The 11,170-nt window shown below is 35.1% G+C and overlaps 1 protein-coding gene across 3 annotated transcripts in view; it reads right to left on the reverse strand.

Annotated features, from left to right (window-relative positions):
* Positions 1 to 10,644, reverse strand: part of LOC108756156 (putative polypeptide N-acetylgalactosaminyltransferase 9) — a 229,556-nt gene extending 218,912 nt beyond the window's left edge. For all 3 annotated transcript variants that reach the window (XM_018499764.1, XM_018499763.1, XM_018499761.1), the window contains exon 1: positions 10,248 to 10,644. The gene's annotated coding sequence lies outside the window, so the exon portion shown is untranslated. The remainder of the gene's footprint in view (positions 1 to 10,247) is intronic.
* Between the last annotated feature and the right edge of the window lie 526 nt (positions 10,645 to 11,170).

Here is an 11,170-nt window from a genome sequence, read left to right on the forward strand (position 1 = left end):
GTTTCCTATAAAAAAATAAACTGTCTTGTGATACAATAGAGATTGAGATCTCATACTTGAAATAAACAAAATACATATCCAATATTATATGTCCTGAAAGAAACTTAAATTAATTAACATTTAATCAAATTTATTACACACAACTGTATTTATTAACAAAATATCCCCGTATTTTGTTTTTTTATATATAGGTTCTCAAATATAGCTATAGATCTATTTAGATATACTTCAAGTAGAAAATAAGAATTCCTTTCGTGACATTTTTGTAATATTTCTGCGTTAGATAGACTAAAAATACTTCCTTCCTAAAGTCAATAAATTTAAGCTTCCTCTGTAACCACTGAAACTTCGTCGTTGCAGTTATACAAATCTGCAAAGGAAATTTTTATTTCCTACCTGACGGCTATTTCATTTTGGTTAAAAAGGAAGTGTTACGAAACAAAGGTCTAAATTCGGAGTCGAGTCGCGCATGAGCTCCGACACATTCGAGACACATTCGACATACGAGTATACCGTTTTTGTAATTTAAAGATTTTTTTCTCTGCAAAGGTTTGAAATAAAATTTATAAATGTGTGATACTTCTTCCTATCCTATTGTTTTAGTGAATTTATACATACATATGTATATACATATAAATTTCTCATGATAGTAATGTATCAATTAATAAAACATATTGACATCACGTATACAATTTTTGCATACTTTGTCATAATAATTTTGTCATGAAGATTTATATACTTTTCTCTTCGTAAAAAATCGCAAAAATAGAATTATAAATAGGATTCCATTAAGTATTTTTAAATTCTGTTGTCTATCAAAATATATGCTTTGAAAAAATTCTGATGTGTATATGCTCTACGTTCTGTTCAACAGATTAAATATTATGTAATATTTTCATCGGAGATTTTGCTGGGCAAATATATTGACTGTTTTTCATATAAGATAAATCTGGTAACGTGAAAAAACATCATTGATACGAATCATATTCTGAATAAATAGCGACAATCATATATCGCAATTTTTATATACATTTACAGCATATGAAACCATAGAACTCTTAAATATAGGCAAATAATAAAACTGGGCATCCATATGTATGATGATTACATCTAATTACTATGCACCGTCATGCGAATTTATGTCGCATAAAATACACGAGAAGCTGTACTCTCTTTTGCAAAAGTTGATCAAATTTATGTTTACGAAAATTAATACTATGAATATATAAACTCTTTCCAAAGATTTTTACTAAATTTAGAACAATAAAGTCTCTATAAATCAGCACACGGAAAGAATGGTTTTATTAAAATATCTAAAAATTTAGCTAAATACAAAGCTGAAAATAATCTTATTTGAATCATCAAAATGATTATATAGGACGCTCAAACTAATCGCTCAACTAATCGCTAAAATGTTAAAACTTTTTGCAATATTATCATGAATACTTATGTTTTACACAATTCTATATTTAATTTTCTCTTAAGCGTTCTAATAAGTATTTTGATAGTTTAAATAAATTTGATAGTATTATATAAAAAGCTAAATTTTTAAATATTTCAGCAAAATCGTTTTTTCCATGCAGAAATAAAAATTTCATTAAAAAAAAAATCAACGTCAAATCAATTTCACAAATAAATGATAAATATTTAATAGTTATATGAGTAAAATGAATTAAATATATAACGTGTCATTCAAAAAAAAAATTAATATACATTATTGAATCAAGAATGAATATTTTTTAAAATAAATTATATATATGTACAGGATGTTTGAAATTAATAATAAATCTTTCGCATAGGGGCAGATAGGACTAAACTGAGTCGAAAAGTTCTCTACCATTTTACAATTTTTGCAATAGTTAACAAGATATTAATTGCTAAAAATTGCCGAAAATTGGTCTTCAATAATTTTTTACTCAAATACAATACTATCAACTTTATAGGAAAATTGCAAGAGACGAAAATTGTTTATTTTCTTCTTATACGAGTATATAAAGCTCTAGAAATTTTTTTAGAATTTTTTCAGAATGTTTTAATACCGTATTTCCTCATGTTGATAAAAATGAGAAAATGCAGTACTAAAAAGTTAATAAAAAATTATGAAAAAATTCGTAGAATTCTATGAAAAAAAAAAAAAACAATTTTCGTCTCTTGCAATTTTTCTATAAAATTGATAGTATTTGAGTAAAAAATTATTAAAGAGCAATTTTCGGCAATTTTTAGCAATTAATATCTTGTTAACTGTTGCGAAAGTTGCAAAATGATAAAGGACTTTTTTTCTCAGTTTAGTTTATTCTACCCCTATGTAAAAGATTTATCATTATTTTCCAAACACTCTGTATACTTTATGTAAATATTACGAATACTAATTCAGACCATTTTAAAGATATCTTCATGGCCGATACGGTCGATAACCCAGTTATATAAAGCACAGTAAAGAATGACAACCAAATACATGTGACTCAGAAACTAATCGATATGCTTAGCAGTCACAGCGCCAGGTTTCGCACTTACAGTTTTTATCGATACTTGTTAATAGAAATATACTTGGAATCACGTTAGATTGATCTTTGACTTTTTAATTGCTAAAGAAACAAGATGTATGTAACATTTTCATGATAAACATTCACAGGCCCTTCGTTAATTTTCCAAAATAATATTTAAAAAATGTGACGGAATATTCCATATAATTCCTTTAATATTACAGTGAGAATAGTACCTCAGTTAAATTGAAATAAGACAAAAATCCCATCACCTTGTTTCACAAACGTGACGTCTTTCGTAACATTCGAAAGATTCACAATTACTCCATTCAAGTGTTTGCCTAAAATGTCAGAAACTCTCACAATCAGTAATCATCTCAGCCAGAAGATGTGGTACAGGTAAGTTGCCGTCGAGAGAATCAGATGGAAAAGAGACGAAGAAGAGTCAAGGAGCAGAGGCAGAGAGATAAAGAGAGAGGGAGAGAAAGAGAACAAGTAAGCAAGAACCAAACCGACCTGTCTGAGTCAACCGGTCTAACCACATGTTTGCCTGCGAGTCGCTATGCAACCGGATGGGGTTCGCTCAGAACCGTAAGCAATCTCCGTTAAGCCACATTTACACCAAAGAACAAATCGATCGATCCTCGAGTAAAGCGACGTTTATCCCCTCTGTGATCGGACCACAGACAAAGAGACCCTCAACATGCTAGTACACCCGCATTTGCAAACGCTCGGCCCGTTCCGTGATTTAATCCTTTGCGTTATCCAACTTTTCGGACGTCGCCAAAGGCACGCGGCCACGGGGGTGAAAGCGGATGTAATCCGTAAAATACGACCCTCGAGAATGTGGGACGAACTCCCCTGCTACGAGGCAGAGAAACGAAAAGCGTGACCACGAGTATGTATGTATCACATACGAATAGTTGCCATACGTATGAATGATGCTTAAGGCTTTTCGAACGAAGATCTCTCTCTCTCTCTCTTCTCCCCCTCCTTCCCTCCTTCCTCTCTCCTCCCTCCTCTCTCTCTCTCTCTCTCTCTTAGTAACGTGTATCGCAATTCATCAATATAGAAGAAAATTCAATGAAAGCAACGATACATAATCTTCTCCGTCATCGTTATCTAAGATGGATTTATTGGCGTCTAGATTTACTCCCTTCGAAAAGTTATTTGACACGCTATTTTTTATGGAAACTTTCTAATTAAAGTGGAAATTATATCGGAGTACTGTACATATAATATACCGTACATACATGTATGTATATAAAATGTTTCTTGCTTGTAGATACATTCTTTAAAACTGCAATTTTTTGTCTATTTAGAATTTCTATTTCTTTTTACAAAAATATTATATTAAATTAAATACCTACATTTTTTTATTAAAAATAAGATTTCTTGGAAATGAAATTTAGAAATATAAGTAGATAATAAAGTTATATTTTTCATAATTTTAAATTAATTTTACTTTAAGAGAAATTTATTTTTCCTGATTACAAAATATATGTTAGACATTGAAGGTTGTGTAATAAATAATCTCTCTTGACATTTTTGTAAAATTAAAGTCGATAGGATAAAAAAATTTGTAGTACAAAAGAAACACGCATTTCTATCATAGCAGTAGTTGTCCTATACATATATTACAATATTAATATGTATAATAAAGTAGGGTGGAAGTCATTTATATGCTCTCTATAAATTATTTATTAATAAAAATGATTAATAAAAAAAGATTCTATTAAAATTAATATTATTTATATTATTCAATAGATTAATAAATATAGATAAGGAATCCGTTTTCCTTTTTAGTCATAATAAAATACAAATATTATTATAATATTATTATAATTGTAAAAATATTACGAAATGATTATCAATTTTCTCACCTAACAATTAGAGATCGTATTGAAAAAAATAAAAACGCAATGAAATTTCTTTTAACTGCTAACTTCAATCGATACGTAATTTAAAACTAGTAAATACAACTTCTAAATAGAGATTTGGCTGATATTTAATTTGAAAACTGATATCCATTTCCTTCGATAAGATAAAGTCGCAATTTGCTTCTTTGACAAACACTCACTAAACGTTATATCAGTTTATTAAACATTATCTTTCACTGAATAAGAGTTTCTACAATTTTCAAAAATGTTTGTTGATATTATATCTACGCGCAAAAGAAACATTTTACAATATCTCACGACAAAGAGTATTATTCGAATTATTCCGTAATAATTTAATGATTTTATATTGCAAATATGTTGATATCCGTTTGTCTAACATTTTTCTAACATAAAAAGAACAAGTGTCAATGTTGCTCAAAGAATTAAGACACGATTATATGTGTCAGCAGCTGTATCAGTGTATTTAATGCGGAAAGAAGTCATTGTGCAGAATTTGCGTTTGCAATATTTATGCATGAAACGTAGACAGCAAGTACTCCCGACTACGAAAGGCCATCGATGACATATTTACAGTGCATTGAGCACACAACATTTAAATTTTAAATGACCAGACAGCATACCGTTGTACTCGCACGCGCTGTGTCGTACGCTTCGGGTCGGATAGCTGTAATTCGCTGGCTGCATATCCCCCCGCCTCTTCCTCACACACAAATACGTACAAATACATACGTACATGCACGAAACCCCTCGAATCGTCGTTTTTAAAGTTCGATCGAATCCGGAATGGGGCTAGATATTTGCCCACTCGGATATCTCGCACAGCTTCGCTGTTCGGCCGGATATATCGCCCATGGATTATTGGAAGTCTCCGACGAATGATTGGTTACATAAAATTTGATTCACCTCATCGCCTTTTTTCATCCCTCGTTCAATACCTCGATACGTCGCGAAAAGGAGTACATATTGCGAAATTTTTGGAAACATCGTATTGTGTAGTCCAATAATCATATCTATTATATATTGACGTATATTACACATTCCATAACAATTCTTCCCAGAATCAAAATATAAAATATTATTAATACTCTCTCTCTCATATGTAAAGACATACAGGAGAGAGAGAGAGAGAGAGAGAGAGAGAGAGAGAGAGAGAGAGAGAGAGATGTAATTTCATTTTCTTCATGTTTACACGTTCCCATAAACCTATAATTGTTAAATCAAATTTCAATGAAAATTTCACAAGACATGCATAAACATATGTACCGATATGCAACCCGTCATCACTGTGCGCAAGGACGTTGTGTAAGTCCGAGAACTGTAATTTGGAAACCATCTCACATACCTATACGCTAGCTCATCTTTATCATTAGTCAAGACTCGCTTAACATGCAGAACGATCGTGACGAGGGACATTATCGTGCGGGAATAATCAGGTACTATCGGGATGGAAAGCGGAAATGGTATAAACTCATGGAAACTGAAGATGCCCGAGGGGTGAGAACAGCGGAAGGACGAGGGGAGAGGGGATTGGAGGTAATAGTTCAACGCAGCTGTATCAGGACAAACTGTTACGAGCAGGTGGACATATATGCATCTAAGCCACATCGTGAACGAAAAGAGGAGGAAAATGAAGTTGTTGCCTCCTACACGGGAATTCGCTTTGAAATTTCCACTGACCGGAAAACTATGCATTTGGAATTACCAATGCGTAAAGGAAATGTTTGATAGAAAACAATTGCTTGCGTAGGAATTTTTTACACAACAAAATTAGAAAAAGTTATGGTAACGATTAAATACTCGCTTCATAAATTATCGTATTTATCAGTGCATTTTATTCAATTATTTTCAACGATTGCATTATTAGTGCAAACTATAGCCTGACCTTAAAACGCCTAATTACGAGGTAATCTTGAAATTGCTAGTTGGTTTTATTTAATAGCTTCGCTTATCAAAAATTAAAGCGGAAGCACTTTAGCAATTATCTGGAAGGATAGTTGGAAATGAATTTTTTAATTCAGATTCACCTATACGATTTTAAATTTAATTTGCGAAAATTCCCACTGCAGATTCTACAATACTTGTGAGGTTAAACGGATCCGCCGTTATTGCGTATTGCGAGATCTGCGATCCCGATTTTGATCGCGTTCGAAACACGATCGTCGGAATCACAGTCCTGTCCTTTGCAGTGAGAAAAAAACGAGGGGAATTCGTAGAATATATATTTCAATCTAGAACGCCGACCGGCCAGCCAGAGATTTAATTAAAGATGCATTGCGCTTCGTTTCTAAAGTTGAATGAAGCTCAGCGGCGCCAACTTGGATCTTTCTCCCTCTCTCTCTCTCTCTCTCTCTCCTGCCCTTGATTACATTCTATCGCGCAAAGTATCTACATTTTATTTTTCTCACGGAGTGTATATATATCGCGTGGCTGCGATGTCAATTAAACTTTTTCTATCTTTATTTTTGCCCTTCGAATATATCGCCATGAATCCGGCCGATGAATCCGTACGCGGGGCACGAACTTTGTTTTTATCTCGCGAGGTTACGCTCTCTACTTTTCCGCGAATTAATTGCGATCGACTGACCAGCAGTTATTTCCGAGATTATACAGCAATGAACTTTCAAAAGCGCGCGCGCCCTTGCTGTGTATTGAGAAAATCTAGCCGTACCGTTATCGTTCTCCTTTATCGTTGCCCGTTCGATCGCTCCACGTGTTTTCGTTTCCACTTAGATTAATTAAACGTTCGGTATTAATTAAATGCTGCTCGAATAAATATGCAGCAGCTGGAAATGGCCGCGCGATCCCATTGTTCGCGTAGCGTTTTTCACGCGAATGCACTTACGATTAATCCTAAAGGGCATGCAATCGCGCCGGACGCATTGCCAGTTATGCATAATAATCGAACAATTTGCATGAATTTCTTTAACACTTCTGTACAACATTTCGCGGTGATTTTAATGACGAAAAATACCAGCCACTCCGCATCTCATTGACATAAAATATAATGTAATCTGCAGTATCATCTACGTACATGTACCCATGTATATAGGTAATATACATCAATGAGAGAGAAGAAAGATGTAATAATGCTTCCTTCAATCAGTAATATATATATATATGTAAATGTAAATTAAACAAATAACATATCGTATTCGAATTTATTCCATATTCGATCGCTTTTATTTTCCCGTCATGAGAGAGCAATGTATACTCGTATGCGAGCATCAACCTCGGGTGGGTCATGAACGTGCTGGCGTCGAGAGGCAAAGTTCCAGCATGTCGGTCGTTAGAATTGTTTCACGACTTCTTTACGATCCTACCAGGGGCCATTCTAATTTTTCACCGGCATACACGTCGCACAAACGTCTTTATCTGAACGTTACGTTTCACATGTACGCGTATTCATAGTCATACGAGGAATATCCGGAAACGAGAGGATTTTCAACTCAATCCTTTCGTTATACTTTTAAATTTCAATAACTGTTACTATTATCGGAAACAAATTACAAGCAAACGTGTATAAGTGTGCGCAAATAATAAAATATGGATCTTCAAAATAAAAAAGATATCAAATGAAAATAATTGAAAATAATATAAGTAATGTATGTTAATTCTGACAGTCATAAAAGAGAGGAAGATAAGATAAGAGGAATTAAAAAATGAAATCAATTAAAATCGAGTGTTTCGTCCCTACTAATTTGTTTCGTCTGTATTTCTTATTTGACCAATTATTTAATAAAATTCATTAATAAGAGGTTAAATAATTAATATTTTAAAATAAATTAAAATAAAAGTAACAGAGCAGAAGTTTAGACGCGCCTAACGTGAAATGTGAAGGTAATTTTTTGCCTCCTCGAACGTTTCATCGCGGGCGATAAATTCAAACGAAATGCAACATGCGTATAACGACATGTAAATATAATATCACACATATGGTATCCCCTGTATATTCAACAAAACGCAAGTTGTATCGATACATAGATTTGGAAATATCTAATCTAGCTTCGAAAACATTATCGATTACGAGAATTGCTGACTTTCGTAATACATTTGCTATCAAAGCATAGCCACATTCCGCCGCGAGTTCCATAAATTCGATCGAAGCTTCCCGTCATGTTCGTTCAATCGCTATATTAAAGCCAAAGGCATGTATTGTGCACTCAATCTTTGTACACGCGATCCCATATTTACGACGCGTTATTAAACAGAAATAAAAAATTCCAATGTACTGTTCCAAAATTCCAAAATTTCCTAACTACATTTTTGAAAGTAATTGTAATATCATTTATTATTATATTTGAAAATCCCTTACTTAAATATTAGATATCTTGTTACATCTAATTGACATTTCTCAAGCTATGCTGAACGAATTCATGAGCGCATAGCAATGTATAATTTGCTTTTAAATAATCACTAGATATTTTACAACAGCAATAGCGAAGCTATTTAGAAAGAATTTATTAAAATTATGTTACACGTTATATTAGATATTCATTAAAATATTTATATCTATACGCCTATTTACATTCTAAACCAATTACATATATTTTTTATGCTGTTATTATCATATAATATGATCATTCAAAATTGAAATTATATGTAATTTGCGTCTTTTTTCTGTGAAAATTCTCACAGAAATGTCCCCCGTAAACGCTGTCCCACAATTTCAGAAAAAAAAAGCATGAGAAACGTCGGTTTAATCGTCGCGTGCGTGCAAGTGATCGCGTGAAAGCACTCGAAGCAAATCCACCTTCGGACGACAAACTCGGAAAGTCATAGACTCCGAAAAAGAAAAATAGAGGAAGAGAATCGTTGAAGCTCTTTACGGATACGTCTCTCTTGAATTTTTTTTCTTTTTTTTTTTACGCGGATTTGCGTGAAGCGGACTTGTGTGACGCGGCTCTCCAACGGCTGTCTGTCCATCTTGTTCAAGGATCACGTGGATCTCCATCTCCCGAGTTCGAGGGCGTCCCCTTCGAAAGGTTGACGCGGAAAGGTTGACGGAATGTTAACCTATATTACATTCGCGAGCGAATCACTTTTGACATCTGGACGATAACGCGTTATGTCGCGACCCACATAAACAGGTGCGCTTTGCACACCGCGACGTTGTACAGGGACTTGAGAGCACGTCACAAAGGTTAAAATAACGTGGACGTAGATTACGCTTTGACTATCGTCTTTCATCATAGATTCACTCGATCGATCGAAATAACCCTACGTTATCTATTATAAATCGAGCATCGTGTCAATGCCCAGTGAACGTTAAGTAACAAGAATATGATACTTGTATCAATGTTATGATTTCACACTCAACAATATAATGTAAAACATATGTTTATATCGTTGTTATGTCATTATTGGTTGATGCTTTTACCGTGTACTTTCGAAATTATAAAACTTACATAACGCGTGATCGGGAACCAATTTTTGATAATTATTTGCGTGATAATTCTATCGAAAGGTCCTTTAATTAGAAAACATACATACAATCAATAAGTTGTGCTTTGAAATAATTTTTAGCAAGAATGATACTCCGTTCGAACAAAATCAGAGTAAAATTGTAAAATAAATCGCGTTTTTTTTTTTAAAGCTAATAGATTTTCACGATGAGGGACACGTTTTAAAGATACCAACTTCAAGCCGGAGCCAACTTCAAGTCGGAGCAGCTCCGATGCGTACGGTACAAGACATGACATATGACGTCAATGGAAATCTCTCTGCTACGGTCAATAAATTTGACAAATATGAAAGAAAGCTCGTTAAAAGGTCGCCCCTTCAAATTATCTCCGACAGATGGGTATCTCGAGTGTGTCCCGAGAGATAGAAATAACAGAATGAAGGTGTGCGTTTCTCAACTCACCGATGCGATGCCGCCGTGAAAATCGCCGCTGGGAAGACGTATCAAACAAATTGCGACGTGATCCTATCTCTCGCTGCCGCGTTCATTATTCATCATCAATCACACACTGGGCACACTGGGGACACTTGTGGATCGCGCACAAAACGGACAGAGCACTAACAACGCGATGGGATAACCCGAATGAGTGGCGTTTCGAGTGCGACGGCGACGGCGACCGCGGGCGGTTGACAGTTCGCGTCGTTGAGAATCGAGATGCGTAAGAAACGCCAAATCAAGCCAACGTCACGACGCTCGTACGACGAGCGACCGGCTCCGACTAGTTCGACTGTCGTCTGTCGTGGTAGGTACTAGGTAGGCCACCCGCTGTTATCAAAGCCGACAGGCAAGCTCGGCCTTCTCCGACCACCTTCGCTTATGCGTACGCGACACCACCACACCGCCATTGCTAGTATTGCCACTGCCAACCGCCCCGGCGCCCCCGTCGCCCCCGCCAGCCGCGCTCGCGCTCGTTCATCGGTTGGTCCTTCGACCGACGCGCGTCGAACGTTCCCGAGCGCGACCGAGTTTTGACGAAGCGGCTACGGCGGGCGCGAACAACGAATTCAACGTCTCAACGAATTTCTCTTCCGATAAACGGAAAAGATCGTATTCTCTCGGTACTCTTGACGTCGGGGAATTTCGGACTCGAATCGATTCGATCCAATGCGACAAGTATCGCCAGACGGAATATCATCTACGTCATTTTAAAATCAGAAATCGACATTTTTCATGGTACACGGACGATGCTCACCACGCCGTGCAGAATGGATTTGAATTATAAATACGACTTCTATGTAGAAATATCCATCGTTCGATTTCAAACTCTATGCTAATCCAATGTAAAGAAAGGTATAAATTTTATTTTTTCGCAATAATTTCCAGAT

Source organism: Trachymyrmex septentrionalis, unplaced genomic scaffold (genome assembly GCF_001594115.1).
Source record: "Trachymyrmex septentrionalis isolate Tsep2-gDNA-1 unplaced genomic scaffold, Tsep1.0 scaffold96, whole genome shotgun sequence".
Lineage (NCBI taxonomy): Eukaryota > Metazoa > Arthropoda > Insecta > Hymenoptera > Formicidae > Trachymyrmex > Trachymyrmex septentrionalis.